Below are 24,492 nucleotides of genomic sequence, written 5' to 3'. Positions count from 1 at the left end.
TATATTTATCCATCTCTTTATCTGTTATTTTTTGAGTGGTATCCTTTAAATATGCACGTGACAATCCTTCAGATATGCACGTGACAATGTGTCTGCAATTACTAATTCACGACCCAAGGTATATATCACCTCAAATTTATAGTTCCGGTTAGTGCTAATAAAAGTCTCTGCATTGATCGAGGGCTTTTCGTTATATATTTTTTAAAACTCTGCCTCAAAAGTTTAAAATCACTTTTAGTGAGAAAATGTCTCCCATAAACGGACTGGTGAAATATTTACAGGCAAACACTATACTCAGGTTTTCCAATTAAATAGGACAATAATTCTATTCTGCAGGATTTGTCGAACGTGATACGTATGATAATGTTAACCACGTGTCTCCATTTTTTGTTTTGAAAACCGCAGCAAAAACGTTTTTTTTTTTTTACTCGCATCAATGGTGATTTATATTTCATTACTTTGATCATAAAATTTTAGAATTGGTGAACTTGTTATTATTTGTTTTAATTTCTCAACTGCATCTAAGGTTTATTGAACCATCAGATTGTTTCGTTGTGTAGGAGTTATCTTAACGGTGTAATTAATTCTGAGTAATTTGGTATGAATTTACACAAGTAGTTCGCCATTCCCCCAAAATCATTGAATGTGTTTTCCATTCTCCGGGAGAAGAATATTTGTAATGGCCATTTATTCTGGCTTTATTCCTTGATAAGTGATCACGTGACCTAAGTATATCAGTTGCTTTGTTGCAAATTCGCATTTTTACATTTTTTTTTTAAATTTCAAACCAGCTTTGCGTAGTTGTCTGAATATTTTTTCGAGAATTTTTATATGTTTTTTTCTAAGGTTTCCGACCGTCTTATTATATAATCCTGTGAATTCTTTGTTCTTCTACAGTATTTGAACCGAGTCAAATTTGTTGTTCTGTCTTCTCTCATTCAATTTCAATTGTCTCGTTTCGCCACGCGTTCTTCTAACACGTTCATACCTTCTGTTATTTTCGCTAATTGTACTTGAAAAACTTCCGATGTACTTTTTATCACAAAGAGTAAGCGATTAAATGAATAACGATCAAATGGCGAATTTAATGTTACAAGTTTTGATCTATCTTCATTAAAAAGTATGAAATACTTTGATTTTTCATTTGCTGCAAAAATTTCGTCGGCAGTACGTTACTTAAAATGCTCTATTTTTTAAAGTTTTGATTAGATCACTAGTGTCTAAACAGTCTTACCTTGCCATTCTGTTTCTCCACTATTACGAGAGATTTTACCCAATCTGCTGGTTCCTGAATGTGTTTTATTAATGCGATGTTTTTCATTTAAAAAAAAAATCCTTTAACATTTTAGTATCAAACCAAATAGTGTATTCTTTGGAGGATTACGCGAGCCTTTTCTAGTCCCACACAAAAACACGCTTTCACATTTCAAACCACTTTTCTGGTCTTACACATACGCGCGCACAAACATACGCGCGCACATACACGCGCGTTCATATATTCACGTTCACGTACGTACACTCACATTCATGCGCATACACACACACGCGCTCATGTATGCACACATGGACAACGTCACTTCCTCTTTAAAGGAATTCCGCACATACGCAGAAGACAACATGACCTGGATTCACTTTCCTTTTCTTCCCTGTGGCTTTGGCCCATCAACAGACAAGTTAGCGTCCACGCTCTCGGCTTGAAGACATTTCCACCTGGACAATACCACCATTGCGCGCAGCTTTACTGATGTCAACCCTCTATCCTTTTCTTTGTCTACACGCTGGACTGTCATTCCCATTTCCACCACATTACTCACTCTTCTTTCCACGCGCAGACATGAACACGTGTTACACCTAAAACATTCATTTTTCAACAGGAAAAAAATGACATGTTTATTTTATTCAGCAATTGAGTTTTTGTTTCCTTCATTCCATTCGTTTCATTATTTTCTTTTGTAGCGAGCTAGGATATTTATACCCTGGTCCGCAACAGGATTGACAACTGGTTTTACGTCCAGATTCACCATAATATAATGAATGACTGGTAATTTGTCTCCGCCACCAAAACAGTATTTTTCTATTAAGCCTTTTATGTGTATTTTTCTTATTTCGTTAATCCTTTCTATTACTCCTAGTTTTTCTTATGTTTCCGCATCAATGACTGCATTTGCATACGTATCAGCAACAATAAAGTGCGAATTGTTATATTAGAAAAATGGACGCATGGAAGCAAGAAGGACAAACGAATAAGTTTATTTATTAAAAGTCAAAGCGATCAAAGGAAAAACTGTTGATATTGTCAAGATGTGCCAGTGACGGCGGCGGCAGTGACAGGAACGTTAGTAGGCTGCTTGAAAAAAAAAGACGGCATCGGTTGGCAGACTCGGGGAGTTGATGGCCAATGAGGGGTAGTCTAGATTGCTGCTACCGATGTCGCTGGTGAAAGGTTAGTGACAGCTGCTGCTGCTGGCTTAAACTGCTAGTGAGTCGGCCGGGGCTGGCTACTATCGCTGGTAGCAATACGTGAATCGACACTGACTGACTACTGCTGCTGCTGACGGGAGTAACTTCACTGCTCGATGGGCTAGCCTGATCTGACCTGCTTGTCAAAAAACCGGCTGTATTTATACTATTCCTGCGGACGTAATTGTAGACATGAGTAGTTCCCTGGGTTAATGTATCGTTTTCGTTTCTGATTCGTGTTTGTTTTTATAATCTACAGCAGGGAGTCATCTGACTGGGGATTATATTCACTTGTCATATCAAATTGAAGCTGATAAAGTCGTGAATGTATTCGAGTGAGGATTGTACTCTTACAGTACGTAGGTCAATTATTTGTGTCCATGTGTATGCTGGAGACACGTCGGTTGTGATGTTATGCTTTGAATTAGATTCAGATTTTTTGGTTGGGATGACTTGCGGATTATGCCGTTGAGGTAGACACGGAAAGAAATAGGTTTTGATGCTGTCGTGTGCGTTTGGATAATTATTTGTGTTGATGTAATATGTTAAAAATCCGTTTGTTGTGATCCTGCGAAGTGCATAATCTAACTTGGGGGGGGGGGGCTAATTAAACTCTTTTGTACAAACATGGTGTTTTTTAAAAAATTTAATTCAATATCTAATCACTCTACTAATTATGTTTGAAATAGAGACAGACAACTAATATTTATCATTCAAAGGATTTTTACAGTTAATTTATTTAACTTTAAGATTTAGTTCATATTGTCAGTCATGAAAACATTTTTCATTATAACATTTTTTCCCACGTGTACAAATTTTTTTTTGGGGGGTAATCTTTAAAATACAATCAAAAAGTAGTCGGAAACAAAAGAATTAAATTTTAAAACTATCTTTATTCCACCATTTATGCACGTACCAGATTACAACGATTTCAAAAAGTGAATTGTAGACTGACGTGATGATAATTTCTGCAGATTTTTGTTTAGATCCTTCATATAGATATTTGTATACAATATTACTGGTACTTGTGTACTTTAACACCCGTTTTTCCGTTAGTCGCCCCCGGCAAAAAACGGAAAACGCCGGAATTTAACAAGCAAATAAATAAAAACTAACCAACGCACTTCAAGGAGCGAACGTATGCATATAAAAAAAAATGAAAGATAAAAAAAAAAATACAGAAAGGAAAACAGAAACAGAAACCTAAATTACAAACATTTTACTGTTTTATTATCTTTTTAGACAATTGTTTTTCTTTTATTGAGAGAGAAGAGTAATAACTTTTTTTTTAAATTTCGGCAGCCGACGATTGCATTTTATGTGAAACAATTTTTGATTGTGCATTTTATTTTGCAGTAAATAATTTCTAATTTTAATCTTATATATATATAATATAAAGCCGAATGTGTGTGTGTGGTCACGAATAGCCTCCTATATGGTTGACTATTTAAAAAAAACTGATTACATAAAATGATAGAAGATGTATCGAGACACAGGAATGGGTATGTTTGATCTGGCAGAATGGTGGTTTATTAAAATTGTGGGGTCTGCGTTCGCGCATGGTCCACAAAGTATGGAAATAAAAAAGTTAAAAATAAAACGTTTACAAGTGTTTTTGATATAGATATACATAAGAATACTTTGATAAGTATGTTTTACCTTAAATAGGGATGGTATAATAAAATTGTAGGGTCTGCGTTCGCGCCTGGTCTCCATAGAATGGAAATAGGCACACACTTTAATAAAAACGTTTCATATCTATCTACGTAAGTATACTTTGATAATTATGTTTCAGTTTGGAGAAATATGGTATAATAAATTATGGGGTGCTCGTTCGCACCTGACCTCCATAGAATGGAAATATGTCACAAAGTTTAACAAGGTTTTTAATATAGATCAACATAATATTGTGATACGTGTTTCAGTGTGAACAGGTATGTTATAATAAATTATGGGGTTTATCTATTTTATTTTTACTTTCATCATATTTTGCTTTGGTTTTGATACTCCCAAATTCGAAGCTATCTCTTTACAACCCTTCCTGTTCATAACCTATCATACTTTCATAAATCAGAGTCCATTTTCTGTAGGCTGTTTTTTTAACCCAGTCAACGACTAGTACTTTTGCTAGTATATATATATATATATATATATATATATATATATATATATATATATATATATATATATATAGCGGTTGTAAGTTATTGCGGGGTATGCGTATACATTTTGAAGCAATGTGCCGTTGTTTTCTGAGAATAGTCTATTTCTTTAAGGATAGTATTTTCAACCGATTGAAGTAAAGCAGCTGACGACGGCAAAGTAAGGTTGAGAAATGTTGTTAGAGAATGAAGAAGAAGGAGGAGGAGGAGGTGGTAACTTTCTACTATATGTTTGATCCCACATTCTTTTATTTCATTGTTTTGCCTCCTTCCACATCCTCTCCACATGATTTGTGGTAGCCCTAGTTTGCGTCCACGAAATGAAGGATGTGCTTAACCGTACGATCCTTTCCTGCAATCGGAAGCTATCGTGGTCCTGGAACTATGTATTTTTTCATTAACGGAAGAAGGGTTTCTGATTTACGGTCTGAGGCTGTGACAAGAAAACCCATCTTTTCAGCATGGTCGTATCCTCCGATGACCTGGAGTTGTTCGATAGGAGTGGCAGAAGACGCCATTAAAAAAGGAGTGATTAATTAAACTCGCTATCTTTCGAAGCTTATAACAATATGAATATTTTTTCAATAAAAGGAGCAAAGACCAAACTTTAAAATAATAAAAGGTTTTATCGAAAAATATACAATATTTCTTTTCATGGGTTTTCTTTTAAAAGATTTCACGAAATTCAACGAATTTTAACTTAATCTAAATATAATAAATATATATAAATTCAAAGAAATCACTTACCTATATAAAATACTAATCAACGGATGCTTCCATTCTTCATTTATGAGAATTTGTCCATATTTATATTTTATATTCCATGTATTTTTTTTTAAATAAAATAATTTTTTAAAACAACTATTTGAAAAGACCGCAATTACGTAAGCATTAACCGGTGTTAGCTAGCCCGTGTTTCTTCCCGCTTTGAAATACGGATGGATAAAAGGACTTTAAAAACGTAAAAACAACAGATACGGGTGAGCCGTCAAGCCTTGTGCGTGAAGAAATATGTGTAGCCGTATTTGAAAAATGATCCCATTTTACTTATCACTTTTTGCCTTACAAAAACACTAGGAGAATTTGACTTTTTTCTTCTCACAATACAAGATAATACATAAGTTTTTGATTTAATATATTTTATTTCTTTTTCATGGAGTGAATTGTTTTTAATATCTGAAAAAAAAACATTGAATGAAACAGAAAAAAAGTGTCGTAATTCTACGAAATTTTCTGGACAATATAAGTGTATAAGGTTTCACTTAGAAAAAAAAATCAACGTGGTTTTTAAAAATAAAGTTTTTAAACTTTGGACTCTACAAGAGAATTTCCAAATAACTATTCTTTTTTGTTTTAAATCAACTTATTTTATTGATCTTTTATCTTACATTTGTGATATATAAATTTGAGACAAGAAAATTAATTATTTTCATTTTAATAGACATTTCAAAATGGGGGGGGAATTAAAAATAAAAACGGTTTCTAGAATATGACATTCAGTTTATTGTAAAGAGCATAACATTTCATACTGACCCCGAAAATATCGTAAAAATTGAACCATTAGAAAAATTTTAATAGATTTTTCAAGTTTAAAAATCGAAAAAAATTTAACTCATAAAATTCAATTGATTTCATTACGTAAAAAAAGATGGTTGCATGAACTCGAGCAGGCATTTTGTATACATTTTTATTTAAAATAAAAAATATTATTTAAAAAAAAATATTTATTTTGGAAGTACATTTTGAAGTGAGAGTGTGCCGATCAGATATCGCACTCTCGCCGTAAGTGTTTGTGTGTTGCCATTTCGAACGCCAACAAATATATGAATCATATAATTGTAGGTAGCAAGAGATGGGAACTTTCGAAAAAGGTGCCATGGCGCAAGGACTTCAATTGTCTGCAATGGCCATTAGTGCACGTCCAGCCGAAACCGTCGTTTACGTTTCGTTTCGTCATGATGCATTTTCGCCGACATGTTTTGCATCTCCTCAGTTTTCCTGACAAAAATCGATGAGTTTTTCTGTTGATTTTCAAATTATTTCTACCCTGAATTAGTTCATTCCCCTCTTTTTTTGGATTGAAGACACACAATGAAATTCTGCCCTTTCTTTACTTTTCCAGTTCAAACTCTTTCCTTTCTTTCGTTTTTCTCTACCAGTTTTTAACGTCTGCTAATTGGCGTCTCTCTTGACTCGCTCGTTATAATCCGGCGTTTTACGTTTTTCGCCGGGCATTGCCGAGCGCGATTCGGAAAAATGGGCACTAAAGGGCAGAAGCACCTATTTGTGTAAGGCCTTTTATATAGATTTCCGTAAATTTTGTTAAAATCCTTTATATAGATTTCCGTATACAATATTTTTGTTAAAATCCTTTATATAGATTTCCGTATACAATATTTTTGTTAAAATCCTTTATATAGATTTCCGTATACAATATTTTTGTTAAAATCCTTTATATAGATTTCCGTATACAATATTTTTGTTAAAATCCTTTATATAGATTTCCGTATACAATATATTTGTTTAGAGGCTGTAGATTTTATACAGGAGTTACTTTTTATTGCCATTATCTATCGACTAGACATATACGTCATTTCGATGAGGTGTTTTTCATATAAACTTTAAAAGGCGGCCTAAATAAATGATTTCATCACAATCACATTTCGACGTGCACGTGTTATGGCACTTTTTGGGTTAATTTGTTATATTTTAGATAACTGGTTGTCTGAACAAAATTATGGGATAATTATTTGACTATTTTGTAGGTTTTCAAAATTGCAGGTTTTTGTTCTGTTACAAATGAATCGATCAAACTAATGATAAGCTGTAAATTTGAAGTAAAAAAAAACACGTGTGTATGTCGCAACCAGGATAGCGACTGCCTAATAATTTTTTATAATAAAAAAGTGACGTCAGAGGATGTTATCTGAGTGAGTTTTTAGTCGAATACAACAATGGCATAGTTAACAGCCTCCCATAACTTTGTCCATTTAATATTTAAATTGTGTTTAATTACATATTTACACAGTCTTGATCTTTTAGGAAGTGGCGCTTATATTGAAGTCTACAAATTAGAACGGCTGATGTAGCTCGATTTTTAACGAGTGGTTGTTAGCTGAAATGTTTTTTTCATTGTGTAACAGCTGCAATAAAATGTTATTTGTGGTATTTACTTTTATCAATGTTAAATCATATTCCGAATGGGACAGACTGGGGTTATTACAGAATAAACAACGATGCCAATGGTACCGTGTTACATCTTTGGTGATGGATTTACATCTGCATCTTTTGTGTTTGATGATTTTGAGATATTTTTTACTGCATCTTCATTGTTATTAGCGTATTCCTTTTGTACGAATGTTGAAGAATATGATCACAATGTTCGGTCTTAAAGATGGTTGGATTACTAGGATCACAAGGTTTTCAGGAACTCAATTGTAGAATAATGTGATGATAATTCGAGTCATGAACATTTATGAAATCAGTGTAATTAACATGGTTATGACGCTTTTTTTACATAAGCATAACCACTTATCCTCGAGTGGTTTCTGGGCCTTGATAAGGGTTAAGAGTGTACAGTAGTAGGTTGGACAATAAAGTAATCGTTCGTATGGAAATTCGGTAAATTTGTTAGAAACTGGAACGGCTCATCAAGAACTTGTTTACGTTGGACTTGAAGACAACGATATTGTAGTCAGCTGGAAAGCAAGAAAATGGAAGACAATTCCACAGGCGTGTGGTTCTAAGAAAGAAGATTTGTTCATGGAATCTACGTTTAGGTTTATGCACAGATAAAGAGTGGGGGGAATTATTGATAGTGTTTTTAGCTAGACGAGTGTCTGGTCGATTTTGATGTGATTTTAAATGAGTTGACGAGTCTTCCTATGATGGCCAGATGTTTTACATCAACGTGAGGAAATTGAAGGAAGAAGAATATTACAATGGTAGAGTTGGAGGATGTAAGGCTTCTCTCGAAAATCTGAACACGTATGCTACTCGCATTCCCCGACATGTCTCAGTTTCAAAGTGTTGGGTAGAATTCGCAGGTAATAATAATTACTTATCAGGAATTGGGACGCGAACGCTTTTATTTCAATTCTAACTAAAACAGTTTTGAAGTTTTTTTTTTCAGAGTTGTTGAAGTAAATAATACTGAATATTATTTTTGTCAAACTCAATGAAGCACAAATAACAGAAATATCGTAAAAGATCCATGTAAACATTTCCATTAAAAGATTTTCGACTTTGAACATTGGAAATAATCATAGGAAATTATATTTGACAAATGATTGAAAATTGAAATGTGCAATTCATTTGTGATCATTGGAAATTGATTCGTACATTTTTATTTTTAAGAAATTTGGAATTATAATTGGGTAAATTCTGTATTTTATTATCAACTATATTAAATATTTTAAAATATGACTGAAATATACAAAATACACGACTATTTGTTATACAAGGCATTTAAGTCGTTGTGTAGAATAATATTTATTAGGTATTGTGCAATAATTCTAAAAAACCAAACTCAAATTTTGATAGCATGTTTATATAAATGTTAAACAGATTTATTTAAAATGCTCGTCCGCGCGTGGAAATATTTAAGATTATACAGAAGAGTATTCAGGCATTTATATAAATATAAAAATGAAACAAATTAACAAGTAAATGTTTGTTCATTAAAGTTAATGTCTTGTTTAAATTAATTTATATATATATATATATATATATATATATATATATATATATATTGCTGGAGATAAGGTATCCATTCAGATGCTAGACATTTACCGTTTTTTTAGAGATTCCAACTAAAATATTTCAGCTTATTCTAACCGCCCTCTTGTGCGAAATACTATCTCCTGCATATTTTTAACCAGGTTAGTTTTGAAATCGTCCATGAAAGTTTGGTATATTGATATTTGGACTTAAACTAGGGTTGCTACATTTGTAGCATGCCATAAAACCATGTCCATCTGTATGTGAGTGTTTAAATCATTTGTAAACGTGTATCACCAACGTGTCTATTCATGTGCCTTTTTAAACTTGATTTTACTGAAAAGGCTGAGGTACACACTCTACAAACAAATGGTTTTTCACCCGTGTGTGTCCGCATGTGGTTTTGTAAACTTGATGGCTGTGAAAATGCAGAGGGACACACTTTACAAGTAAAAGGTTTTTCGCCAGTGTGTGTCCGTATGTGGTTTCGTAAAGAAGTGCTGTGTGAAAATGCAGTGTGACATTCGTCACAAAAATAAGGCTTTTCACCCGTGTGTGTCCGCATGTGGGCTTTTAAATTTGATTTCTGTGAAAATTCAGTGCGACACACTCCACAAGCAAAAGGTTTTTCGCCATTGTGTATCCGTATGTGGGCTTGTAAATGGCATTTCCTTGAAAATGCAGTGCGACACACTCCACAAGTAAAACGTTTTTGACCAGTGTGTGTCCGTATGTGCATTTGTAAATTGGATTCATGTGAAAATGCAATGTGACACTCGTCACAAAAATAAAATTTTTCACCCGTGTGTGTCCGTATGTGTGCCGTTAATGTATCCTGTCTTGCAAATTCAGAATTACAAACTTGACAAACAAAGCGTTCCTCAATTGTATGTGTCATCTTATGGATTATCAAATGGGATTGCTTTAAAAATGATAAATTACACATTTTACACGAAAAATGATTCAGTCCAGTGTTTCTCGGCTTTTGCATATTTTCAAAGTATTTTTTTCTGAATGTTTTAAAAATCGTGAGGTATACACCTCTGAATCGTAAATTTCTATCGAGGGTTTATTTGTATTTTTTGTAAAATTATTTGTTCAGAAAATAGTTTTCCCCTTAAAAAAGACACCGTTTTTTTTGCATGTATATTTTTTTAAAACGCCTTTGTTGTTCATCCATGGACCTGTGAATAAATAGAAGTGTTGTCGATAAAAATATTACAAAATGTACAGTTTTCTCATTTTTAAACATTGATTAAAAACTGTTTCCAATCATTTTATGAATTTGTAAAAATGTAAATATTTACAATTAATTTTGTAGGTTTTCGGAAATTCTCGTTGAAATCAAATGTATTTTACTGAATATATTTTAATGTAATTGTTCAATTTTTAAAAGTAAAATAAATATAGCCAATCTGAAACGTGACTTTGACGTTTTTTATGTTGTGATTTCATTAATGTTAGGAAACCAAAAGAAATCTGTTTTCAATTTGATTTGTTATAAATTATTTATTTTAACAAAATCTTTCAAAATCATTGGAAATTAATTGAAAAAAAAAAGTTGTAGATGAACAAATTTTGATGTTTTTGTACAGGTTGTAGGAAAAGCTAATGTTTTGCACATGTTTTATGAAATGAAGGAAGCAGTATTTATATATATATATATATATGAATCAGATAATAATAAGTTTGATATAATTATTTGCAAACAAAACTTCCAGGTTGATATTAGATATTTATTAAATGTAAATTTTCTGAAAAACAATAAGCAATATAATGCGCTTTAAGAATTCCAATTGTAGTAAAATATAAGGATGACAGTAAAATGGTATTAATGACTTTTGTAAAACTAACTTTCCTTAGGAGTTATTCCATAAATTTTAATAGATTATGTAATAAATAGTAATGGATTATATAATAAACACTAAAACAATTCCACATTTTCACTCATTTAATAAATACTAATAAGTATAACGTTTAAAACAAACGAATGAATGTGAGTTAATTCTAATACATAATATTAAAAAAACAATGATTGTATGAACTTTTAAACAAACATGTTATCGATTATAACAAAAAAAAATTCAATGGAATAATCTGTTTATAGAGATTAACACAAATTTCGTTTCTGATTTGATTGACGTGAACATTGGTTATTTGTATTATTTGCTTTCATCAAACTATTGTTCTCATCTTGAGAATCATTTTCACAACGTTTTCGTCGATGTAACTGACCTTTTTCATGTGTATCTTGTCGAACTCGGGAATGTTTCTGTCGAAGTTGGGAATTTGGACGGAATTTCGAACGACACCCTTTATTTACTTCACGCGGGCATTATGCTCCCGCCCCGCCAGCCATGGTTGGACAGAGGACCTAAGAACTTCGGAACAGCTGAGAATTAAAGCTTCAACCTGAAGGAGAAGATCACTTTTACAATTGATGTTCAAAATACTCTAACCATTACGCCACAAATCCTTATGGACTGATCTAATATGAATTTGGAGTTTAAACCTTTTTCCTAGTTACATATCTATACTCCTATAAATTTGAGTTTTGTGTAATGATATTCATACTAAAAAAAATCCTTTTTTTATTTATTTTTAAAGATAATACAACTTTGTTTGTATATGGGTCTTGGAATTGCATTCATCTGCAAAAGATCTAATTTGCATATTCTTTTTTATATTCATTTTAAGTAATTTATTATTTGTGTCTCTGGTTTTTACGTGTAATTATATTAATGCAGATAGAATACAAACAAGAGATTGCTGAAATTCAGTTTTCATGGCATAGTGGAAAGCAGGATCGCCTTATAACCTACCAGTTAAACGTTCGTACCCAGTAAAGGAATACTTTTTAAAAAATTATTATTATCGAATCCATACGGTTATATTGTTTTTTTTTTGTGCTAATGCGCTTCCTGATCCGCGCTATTTTTTTTAAATCGTATTTCCAAGTTTAAAGTTTTATTATATATGTTTTTTATTAAATTGTAAGGCTAAAGTATAGAATAGGTACAAAACATCCTCCCCACCTCATGTTTAGAATGGCGATAACAATAACGTTATTATTTCAGCACGGATCAATAAGTGCACTAGTACTGTTTTTTAATTTGTTTTTTTTTAAATATAGAAATGAAGCGAAAAAGTTTCATTTGTTTTTGTTTTTATATTCAGGTTTTATGTTTTTACAGTGATATGTGAAATAATTGAACGCAAGTATTGCAGTTAATACAAAAATAAAAATAAATAAATGATAAATACACGAAAGAAGTTTCGTTTCATTTCCTTTGGATAGGATTCCAGATTTTCCTTCGTAAATAAATTTCTGCTTCTTAATTAAACTATTAAAGTTGCGGAGCTAGGCTGACTTCTGCCTCTAATAGTTTATATTCTTTTTCTACTTGCTGCTATTTTCATTTTTTTAGGCTGGTGGTTGCTCAATACTCTTACTACATCACCTCTTTCCTCCCGTTCTTGACATTCCGATCGCAGTTCTTACCATGAGGTGTTCCGAGTGTCTATTATCTATCATTTCTAATTAACGGTTCCCATATCGTGTTAAATTCTATGTTAAATCTACTTAGTAAGTGATTGTCTCTCAGCATATGTGCTGCTTCTTCGAGTCATCTTACTCTCCACAATTCTTCTGTCATGATTTTTTCTGTAAGCGAGGGGGTTTGACCCTAACAAACTGTTTCCGGGGAGTTGAATTACTCCTGAATACTGTCCTGATATCATATGGATTAAATATTTTTGAAGTTGTATATATATATATATATATATATATATATATATATATATATATATATATATATATATATATTAATAATCTATATATCTATTAAAGTGAACGTGTCTGTGTGTGTTTGTATGTCTGTCTGTACATTTCCCTACATAATAACTGTCAATTTTCAGTCTACAGACTCGAAATTTGATATACAGTGTATTGAGATTTAGGAAAATCTTTGTAATCGATTTTCGGTTAGAAATGTGGTTGTTAAGAGGGCACAGTTTAACGATTTGACCTTTGAAAACTGTACCAAACTCCTCCGCCAATTCTGGGTATAAACACTTGAAATTTTAGATATAGGTTCCTGGACATGGATCTAACTTAATAACTTGATTTGAGCCCAAAACGATAAATGTTAAGGGGTCATAATAGGGAACAAATTTTTTTTAAAAAATTGACCGCTTCGTTCGCTACCAAATTACTCAGAGAATTTCTGGTCTAAACATTTGCAATTTTACATAAAGGGTTTTCAGAGATAGGGCAAGCTTTTTAATCGGTTTGCGTCGAAAATTTGAGCTAACAATATATAAATCTATGTATGTATGTTTGCATGTTTGCCTAAAACTTTCGACGGCGGCGACGGGTTTTCATAAGATGAGTATCGTTTTGAAGCTCGACCCTTCAGACGATAAATACCGAACAATTGGCTAAAACCATTGATTTCTTCACCCTCAACTGGGCACTTTTCTACAGGAAGGGGTCGCTTTTTTCGCCGATATTTTCGAAAGTCATCCTCTGTTTCGATTGTATAGCCTTAATTTAAACATACGTCACTTCCGGTTTGGCGGTGATCCTAACAGCAAATACGTCACATTTTTTCCTTCACAGTACGGGTTTGAGCTTGCCTTCCTACTATCACTTGTTTTTTTGCTCAATACACATCTCCAAACACCCGGGCAGCGCCGGGCACCCATGCTAGTTAGTAATAAATAGTGATATTTACTAGAAATAAAATAGGTTTAAGGCTCCCAAAATTCGTACTAGAACTGTCCGCAATGACCCATGGTGAAGTGCTTAGATTATTTGGATAAATCAATTATAAAAGTGATATTCTACTGAATGGTGAAGGTTTAATTAATTATTATTCTTTAAATTTATTAGCTTAATTAATTATTATTAATATTGTTTTAATTTATTAGTTTAATTATTATTAATATTAAAATACAATTGCCAATTACTTATACCTATATCAAGTCATGGCTGGAAAGGCACGAGGGTGCTGCCACCGTGAAATCAATAAATATTCTGTTCGAAATTCTATCCAATTCCAGAATTCGACAAAATCATTCAAGAATTCGACAAGATAAACCTGAAGAAGGTCGAAGGTTTTAGGTGATTATGTGTGAAAGCCCTTTAAATTTTGCATAATCATTTTAATATTTAGAAGAAAGTATCTGTTTCGCATGTGAACATAACGTTAAAGTCACCTTTTTCGGGCTAATATCACAGCAAATAGTGATGTGTGTGCATTTTACGATAATTTATTTTTAAAAGATAAATTGTGTGCGTTTTTTTGTTTTAGTTCGGTAGAAAATACAACCGTACGTTTACATTACTACAAACCCTTTGACTGGATGGTACTTTAATAAAATACGTCTCTTAACCAAGTCAGAACATTACCCCCCTCCATATTTAAAAGTAAGTATTTACTGTGTTAAGCAAAGAAAAATTCTGACGAGCAAGGCTTCATCCTCCGTAGGTTTTAAATAAAGGCTAAAAAAAAAAAAGAATTATAAAAAATAAAACAATATAATGTAAACGGTTTTACTAAATATGTACGATCAAATTATTTCTGATCATTGTATGACCGATTGCTCCTGCTGTTTGTCATATAGAAATATATAATATAGAAATAACGTGTAAAGTTGCTTGAATCAACAGCAGCCGAATCGAACAATTAGTCGAACCAAGTTTTGATGGTACATAAGTTTTATGTACGATTTTTTGCTCCTGCTGATGTTTTGCTATTAAAACAACTTTAACACGAACTTGCTATTGGATTTGTCAGCGCAAAATATCGTAAAAATTAAAAAATAAAATGAATTTACTCACAAATTTCAATCGAGAGATTATTTTTGTTCAAATATATTTTAGATTCATGTAAAATTATTCACATTTTTTTTAAATATTATTTTTTCAAATTCTGTGGGCTACTTTTATTCGTTTTTTTTTTTTAATTCTCTATTAAACCAGAAAGTAAACAAAATAGAAATACAGTTATTTGTGTTGCGAGAGATTTCAAATTTTGTTATAAATTTTCGTTTCAAAGTTTTAGAATATAGTTTGTGTTAAAAAAAAAATTCGAAGTTAAAAAAGTCAGTTCGGTTTATCTAAGATTTGGTTTGAACTTTTTTACTCCAGTTTAATTTAAAAAAATAAAATCGCATTAATCGATAACATAAATTTAAGAAAAAAAATATTTTCTCTGCTTTGGTGGAAGGGATGCGCGCTGCTTCTCAAAGCTGCAAAGGATGTTTATTCCGTAAACCGATCTTAACATGGGGAGGGTGGAGTGGCAATTCCGGAAGAATTTTCTCATTTTCAACTTCCCCACGAATTTCGGAATAAACACCGGTGCAAGTCTATAAATGGGCCACAAGTAATATTTGTTGCTATAAGAATCTGAAAAAAAAATCTTTATAATGTACGTACTTGTCACTGCATGAAAATGTCATGTTCCAAAAATTACGTAAATCGATCAAGTAGTTTTTTTTAATTAAAGAAAATCAAATATTATCGGACGTATTATCAAAGTTTCGCCATTCCGCCATCTTGTTTGAGAGATAACGCCACTAACGACACCTAGCGGATAGATAGTTCAACAAGGGCAGAACATCGAATATTTTATCAATCAAAAAGGGTTTTCGACATTTACGAAAAAAAAACAAAAAACTAAAAATAGTCGATGGTCTGCCCTCCACATTCTCTTTATTAAAAGGCACATTCTCTTTATTAAAAGAAGTCAATTTATTTATTTATTATCCCTAAAAATCGTAAAATTTATTTTTCCTTTAAAAAAAAAAAATTTGATTTTCTTAAAAAAAAATAAATAAATAAATAAAATATAAAATAAAAAAAAAGAAATAAAAAAATACTTGATTGATAAAATATTCGATGGTCTGTATGTTCTGCCCTTGTCGAGCTATATATCCGCTAGGTGTCGTTAGTGGCGTTATCTCTCAAACAAAATGGCGGAATGGCGAAACTTCGATAATACGTCCGATAATATTTGATTTTCTTAAATAAAAGAAAAACTACTTGATCGATTTACGTAATGTTTGGAATATGACATTTTCATGCAGTGACAAGTACGTACATTATAAAGATTTTTTTCAGATTCTTATAGCAACAAATATTACTTGTGGCCCATTTATAGACTTGCGCCTAAACACCATTTGCAGGTTGGACAAGTAACGCACGTTTTTTTTTTTTTTTTTTTTTTTTTGAGAAACTAATCCGAGTTGCGTTATCATGAAACGGAATTTTATGCAATATTATTAAAAAAAAAGAAAAAAAAACTGAAATTAATTATTTGAAATAGTTATTTACTTTCCTCCGCACGAGAGCAGTTAGACACAAGGTACGGGCAAAATGAATGCCGATGCTCAAAATGTATGAACATTTTGACCCCTCCCTTTACTGAAAAATTCACCAAAAATCAGGAAATTAACCAATTTTAATGGAATTTTCAGTAGTTATCAAATAATGATCGAGGAATATAAGGAACTAATTATCTTTTTAAAAATTTAGTGGAAATGTATTATTTTGTTTAAACAAAAAATACCTTTACTAAAGTCACGGTTTTCAGTAGTAAATAAAAAAGCAAGAATTTATTATTTTTTTTTAAATCTAAATAAAGCATCATAATTTGTAACAATAAAATACAAATAAATTTTTACAGGAACATTATGAAAAAAACCCTAAAGTCCGTATTAATTAATTCGATGTAGCTCGAAGAAACATTAATTTCTCGAACTACCAACATTATCATTGAATTCAGCATTGTTTAATTAATATTTTCGCTAAATAAATTATAATTGCGAAAATTATTTCTACTTTTTTTACGCTTACATTTTTACCGCAATCTTTACATGTAAGAGTCTAAGAATTCCATTGCACGCAAGAACGTATAATCATCAACGTAAGATAATGTTCATATAATATTGGAAAATAAAGTAGAAAAATTAAATTGAAAAAACAAGAACATAGAAAAATAATTTAAATAAAAATGCCAAAAATTATACGAACGTTCCATGTCGGTAAGTACGGATGCGCAGAGTTGAAAGGAAAACCAGTCTGTTTTGCCCACCCTCCTCCTCTCTTCAACTACCCGCCTGTTTGTGTTCACCAACTTTAAATTTCACGTAAACATTATGATAAATTTAAACGTAAGTCTGTAGTTTTTTAGTGTGTAATTTTTTCAATGATTATAAATTGTTTTCTTAACCATTCTGTAATAATATTAATAAATAATGGTGCAACCTTTTTTTTCAAAGAATAAGTTGTCAATAGTATAATTAATGAATTTAACTCTTATGCATTTTTAAGTGAAGGAAGGAGGGCCTTCGACTAAAAAAAAAAAAAAAGTCGCTCGGTATGCCGAAATAATGTTAAATAAAGTCATAAATTATGCCTATTTTTCCTTCCATACATATTTGAATTTTGCCGCCAGAGTGTTTTGGATACGATGAACAAGTTTCGTTCCTACCAGTGTACATTTTTGGATAATTATTACCTTTTTTTTGCAAAAGTTAAGTACATTTATTGTATCAATTCATTGCCTTAAGATTTTAATTGAATACTTAACTTGAAAATAATTCCAGAAAACTTCTATTTTTCTTGCCAGAAAAATGTAAACGCAATTTTGTCATGATTTTTTACGTGAAATCTAGGGGTTTTCAGATGCGAGATAAAATTATTCCATGTATTTTATTATTTCACATTTTTTTTCTTTGAGAAATTAACTTTAAACTATAATCTTTCAAATACGATAATACATTACTCGAAAAATTAAAAATTATTATGATTAACAGACTTTAAAAGCCATAAGCCCCTACCGAAGCAGTCATTAATTGCTCGTACCTATTAGACACTAATGTTTTAAATGTGGGGAGAACTAATTCCTAAAAAGAGGCACACGGGATTGAAAATGCTGCTTCAATCTTAAGGGATTTATTCTACTTTAAAAAAAATATACTTTCTAGTGTTACACTTCTATTGTGTTACGAAATTAAATTTAAAAAGAAGGTCATTTGCAAAATTAAATTTTTAAAAATCTCTCGGCTCAAAGTTGTGACTGACTAAATTCGTTTTGTTTCTTTTTCAATAATAAAGAATTAAACTTGTTTATTTTAAAATGATTTTTAAAAAAAGTGATTCACTGGGTTGAAAAAAAAAAATCTCAATCTTTAAGAATTTGCCAAAAATAATCACGACTGTAAATAAGTCGTTTTATTGTTTGTTTTAATAACATTGTTTTTTGCGCTGACGAACTTAAAATATTGCTCGTGTAAGAGGGAATATTTAACAAAAATCGTCACTTCCAGTTTAGAGGTGGTCGTACCAGCAAAGAATAACTTTTTTTCACGTTCCTTTCCTCCTTCGCGGTACGGGTTCGAGCTTGCCTTCTTACTACCAATTTATTTTTTGCTGTTTTTTCTTGTTTTGCTCAAAACACCTCAAAACACCCGGGCAACGCCGGGCACCCATGCTAGTATTATATTAAAAAATCACCCGCCAAAAAACTGAATATATTTTTTAAAATAGTTATTTACTTTTTTCCCCATGAGAGCAGTTATACAATAATGTTTAATGTGGGGAAAACTAGTTTTCCAAATGAGGCACACGGAATTGGAAACATTGCTCCAATCTTCAGGGATTTATTCTACTTTTTTTTTTTTTTAAGTTTTCTAATGTAACATTGCTATTGTGTTACGAAATTCAAATTAAAAAAGGGGTCACTTGATAAATTAAATGTAAAACAAACAAACAAAAAACTCTCAGCTGAAATTTGTGACTGCCTAAATTCGTTTTCTTTCTATTTAAACAATAAAGAAATAAACTTTTATTTTACAAAGATTAAAAAAAAAAAAAAAGTTATCCACTGTGCTGAAAAAAAAAATCTCAACTTTTCAGAATTTGCAAAAATATTCGGGACTGTGCCTAAGTTGTTTTATTGTTTGTTTTAATAACATTTTTTTTTGCGCTGACGAACTTAGTATCGCTCGTTTAAGAGGGAATATTTAATAAGACTCAGGAGTTTTCTTTAAAGGTATGGACTTAAACAAGATATTTGAAAAAATAATTAAAAAAAACCTCGGAACTTCTGGGTAATTCGTTTTGTTTATTACAAGATTGTTTTACGATATTTTAAGCTGACGGACTCTGTTGATTGCCTTGAAGTTGCTTTAATCAGCAGCAGTGGCAATTTAGTCGTACAATAATCGTTCTTCATTTTTAGTCGTACATAACTCAATACAATATACAAAGTTTTCGTAACATTTATTCATGTTGTAAATTTTCATAACGAAACAAATGTTTTTTTTTTAATATTACATTTTTTTTAAAAAGTAAAACTAACCGAAAAGTAAATTTTTTTGCAAAATAATAAACCGACATGTTCAAACATTAAAGGAAACTAATCTAATCTAATGTTAGTTATTAATTATAAACTTAATTATAATAAGTAAATTCAGTTAATTTCGAAAGATTTGTATCTTTACAGCAATGTTATTTTTTTTATAATTATTTTCCACGAAAAAGTTACATGTAAATAAAATAAACAGTAGTAAATGGCTGTAAGATATTTAAAAAAAAGTTCATATTTTTTTTATTTAATTTTGTCATTATGTAAAATAAGGGGAGAGAGAGTTTAGCCCGCTTTTTCCAAATATTCGAAAAAAATCGATTTTTTTTTTTTTTACTGAGATCAAAGTAAGTAGTAAAGAGTTAACGGTTGATCGATTGTAAAAAAGACGATATACCGACCTGTATATATTCAACGTTGAGAAACTGTTTTTAAGTATCTTGCTTTTTTTTTTCTTTTTTTTTTTTTTTAATCATTTCAAATTTTGTTATTTCTTACTTTCTTTACTACTCAAACGAAAATATTGGCGCTAGACGCTAAATTGTTATGGAACCTAATTCCTGAAAAATATAAGTAAAAATGTATTTAATCTATGATTTCGCTTTGGGATGGTAATTGCCATTCCAACTTAACGTTAGTGGTAAGGCAAGTTATTTTCATTTTCTATTTTAAACAGACAATTTGTAACCCCCCTCCCATCCATTCGGGTGAAATGAAAAAAAATAGGAGGCATTACATTTGTAACATTTCTTGTATAAGCGATATTCACTAAGAATAACGCTAAAGTAGAACATCTACCAGGTTATGGCTGATGGAATAAGGACAATCTACTCTCGTTAAATAAATAAAGGGGCCAGTCCAAAATCCGTATATTTTTTCGAGTTCACCTATTAGTTTCATTGCATTCAGAAAGATTTTCTTAAATAAGGTCGGAGGTTAAATCGGCCTAAACATCGTCCCATTTAGTCTTTTGGGGCTAAATGTTGGTGATAAGGGGGGGGGAATTCTGAACTTTTTTATGCCTCGTTCACTATGCACTCACGGGGGACCATGCATGCTTCACTTGTTCTCTTTTGAAATATTGTTCATTTTTAATAAGGTTAAGATTGAGACTGTAATAATATTAATATGTGTTGAGTTTGTGAAACAGTCCGTAATAAACTCATCATATTTTATAGTAAAAAAAACTATAAGGATTAAATAAATTAGATTTGAACTAAGCTAAAACATTTTTATTTCAATTGATTATTTTTAAAGCAAATTAAATAATCATATTACATATCACAGAGTTATAAAAAGATTGGATTTTAAGTTACAAATTAAAGGCAAAATAAATCGTACATTTTCTTAGTACGACGCCATTTGCATTTTTCGAATTCAATTGAAATAATATAAAGTTGTAAATGAAAATTGTGCTATACGAGAACATAGAAGAGACAAGCATTTTAAGTTTTTTTTTTTTTGTAAAAAAAAAAAAAAAAAAAAAAGGTAAGACAATATATTAGTTTGTGGTGTGTTCCATGGACTTAAATAATTTTGAATGACAATAGCGTGTTTTGGAATTGAACAACAACGATTATAATCAATAGTTACAAGTTATGCCATAGCAAAGGAAATAATGGTAAATTTTTACTTACTTTCCACCATAATAATCATCTTTTAAAAGACGATTTTCGGGTATGCTGAAAACAAATATCGCATTTATAATTTCCACAAACAAATAGTTTTCCGGATATTAATCAATGTAATTCCTTATAGGATATTTTTGCATGCGTAATCACGAGCATATTTTTAACGCGTACAACAATGGCCACAACTTATAACATAAAGAATTACATTGATTATTATCTGGGAAAATATTTGCGAAAATTTTAAATGCGATAACAGTTATCATGTAAAGTTGGGAAGGAAAAGTTTTAGCAACGAATATATATATATATATATATATATATATATATATGGAAAATAAAAAATGGCGATGTTTTATTACATTTGGTCAGTGGTTCAATTACTGAACAAATCATACAACTAGATAAATACTTGTGTTATTTTATATCAACAGACTTATTAATTTTTGGGTGAATAAGTTAGAGACAAGCATTATACATAACTTATTTGGAAGATGGTCAACCACATTCAGACCAGATAAAGTTTGAAAGTTTGTAATGATTTTATATGGAACAGTGATTTTTTTTTTATTTCTTCAGAAGAAATACCAGTCAGAAATTGATTTAAGGGACTTTTTATCGCCTTTACCAGAAGCACACAAATTACCTTTCTTAATAAAAACAATCCGATTTATATCCTTAAACCGATATTTGATTAAATAATGGTTCGGACATGTGTGATTATTTTACGTTAAAGTTTTATGCCAAATTGACCTTCCGCTTCAAAATAAGTGTTGGTAGTTTGTCTCCAAGTTTTTTGTTGTATTAAGACGGAATTGCAAAAATAAATTTAAAAAAAAGTAGAATTTCACTTTTGTGGAAGAAAATATCATCATTTAAAAATTTCTCTTGCTTGTAAATATATATATATATATATATATATTATATATATATATATATATATATATATATATATATATATATTTCCATCTTTGCATTTGACCAGGTTTCATTTTATCAATTCATTATGTGTCATTTTTAAATTCGTTTGAAACAAATTAAAATGCAATAAATATAAACGTTAACATTTTTAATGGGTTGTCTATAAAGTCGTTGCAAATGGTGAAATTATTTTTATTCGTTGTATAATTATTGTAGCATAAATATTAGTTTTACTTGTATCAGATTTTCATCCGACTTTTTTTTTTTTTTTACATTCGAATGAAATAACTTGTTTGATAAATTACACGTTAGAAAAGTTAATTTTTTCATGTGTTTATTTTTACCCTCTATCAGATTTTGAACATCATTTAATTATTCTAAAATATTGAAATTATTTTTAATTTTAGTATTAAACGTTAATCCTAAGTACCGGCATTTGCTATTCAAACATTAATCCTATTTTGCTTAGAGTAAAATATTGAACACGAGAAAGACGGGACCCTGTGTTCAGAATGTGATCTAAATAATAATTCAATTAAAAAAAGCAACTGAAACATGCAAAGCGGAATGGCCTTTATGTACTGAGAAAGTTTTATTTCTTTAAAACGGCAGAAAACTTATTCAATTAATACATAATTCAACAATTGATAAAATATGATTATTAAAATTAAATCAAAAAAATAATTTCATACTCGTTAAAAGGTTAATCAAGAATTTAGTTTGTTGCTGTTTTATTTTACGTTTTATTTTAAAAACGTCAAATTTCACAATAATAAAATAAAATGTGGTAGTTTTGAAAAGTTAATAAAACATATTTACAAAATGTTAAACCAATTCAAATACTATTATACTTACTTTTATCTTTTCCGATTTGCTTGTGTGGTGGAGACTTCGCCGGTTTTGCTTGCTGTGAATGGCATGATTAAGTGAATACTGAATCTCATCGAGTTTATATTGGAATAGTCGGCGCATGCTCAACTGGTTCAAAACAAAATTTTCTAATTCGTCTCTCTATCAACTTCTGCTTCATTATTGAGATGCCTTGTTCCTTGTTAACTCGAGCATGGTTTTTTCCTGTGCACTTCTAGGGGCTCCACCATCCCAGGCATTGCCTTCCGTTTCGAGTTAAGTAAATCTATTGCCAACTGCCTGAGACACCCCGACCATAGAATGCCGACATTGCGGCCCAGACAATTTTAAAAGACCAGAGTTTTCATCGTTTTTTTTCTCTGCCTTAACCCGGTCTACCTTCCAACCTTGTGTCACATCCTTATATTGTTGTAAAAAGTAAATACCAACGGATGCGTAATAACCAAATTGATTTTTTATTGAACATATGAAAATAACTTAAATTTGTATTTCTGGTCAATTTCTGATAAAAACATTAAATTCATTCATCAAATCAACATGTTGCAAATAAAATGATTAACTCAAAACAGAATACAACAATGTTGCATATTAAATATTGCATTACGTTAATAACTACTTTTATGTTGTTGTTATTTTTATTTTTCGTTTCAAAAAGGCCGTATGAACTTCTCCGCTTTATTCAACATTATCGAAGAATAATTAAGGGTAAAATATCTAACAGCGGCCGAATATTGATTTCTCGCTCGTCCAATCGTCAAATCAACAACCAAATATAAAAGTAATGAACGACGTTTCCTCGTTGCAATATTCCAACAACTTGTCCGAGAAAATACGTGTTTTTTTCAGGACAACTTTTCCACTAGGTGTATCAGAATTTTTGTAGGAATTTTTGACACCCCTAACACGACACTGCGAATAAAATATTAAAAACTCGTAATTTCTCTTTTAAAAGTGGGTTGTTTATTTTCTTTATGGATTATACTTCCAAAATAAACTATTAAAGTTGTTTTAAAAGTAATAGAAATATTTTTTTTATTTAAAAAATAACAGTAATGAATTTTAGAACTCAATATTTTTAAATTTTTAAACTTTAAAAATCTATCAAAATTTTTCTATTGATTCAATTTTTACGATATTGCCAGGGTCAATGTGAAATTTTATGCTCTTTCCAATAAACCGAATATAATATTTTAGACAAATGTTTTTTTTTAATTCACGCATCCTCCCCATTGTCAAGTGTCTATTAAAAAGTAAAGAATTAATTTACTCACCAAAGTTTTATATATCACAAATTGAAGAGAAAAGGTCAATATATAATATATTCAAATTTAAAACAAAAAAAGTAGTGTTTTT

The 24,492-nt window shown here is 30.7% G+C and overlaps 1 long non-coding RNA gene across 1 annotated transcript; it reads right to left on the bottom strand.

Moving 5' to 3' along the window:
- Positions 1–9,327: 9,327 nt before the first annotated feature.
- On the bottom strand, positions 9,328–23,336 carry LOC145270680 (uncharacterized). Its single transcript, XR_013865509.1, has 2 exons — positions 23,125–23,336; positions 9,328–10,525 (listed from the first exon to the last, which is right to left on the bottom strand). It is a non-coding gene; the product is annotated as an uncharacterized LOC145270680 (long non-coding RNA).
- Positions 23,337–24,492: the final 1,156 nt, after the last annotated feature.

The sequence above is a fragment of the Euprymna scolopes genome, chromosome 46 (genome assembly GCF_053919585.1).
Source record: "Euprymna scolopes isolate OS-2025 chromosome 46, ASM5391958v1, whole genome shotgun sequence".
NCBI lineage: Eukaryota > Metazoa > Mollusca > Cephalopoda > Sepiida > Sepiolidae > Euprymna > Euprymna scolopes.
Note: the sequence above shows the minus strand (reverse complement) of the source record. Positions and strands in the feature narration are given on the sequence as shown.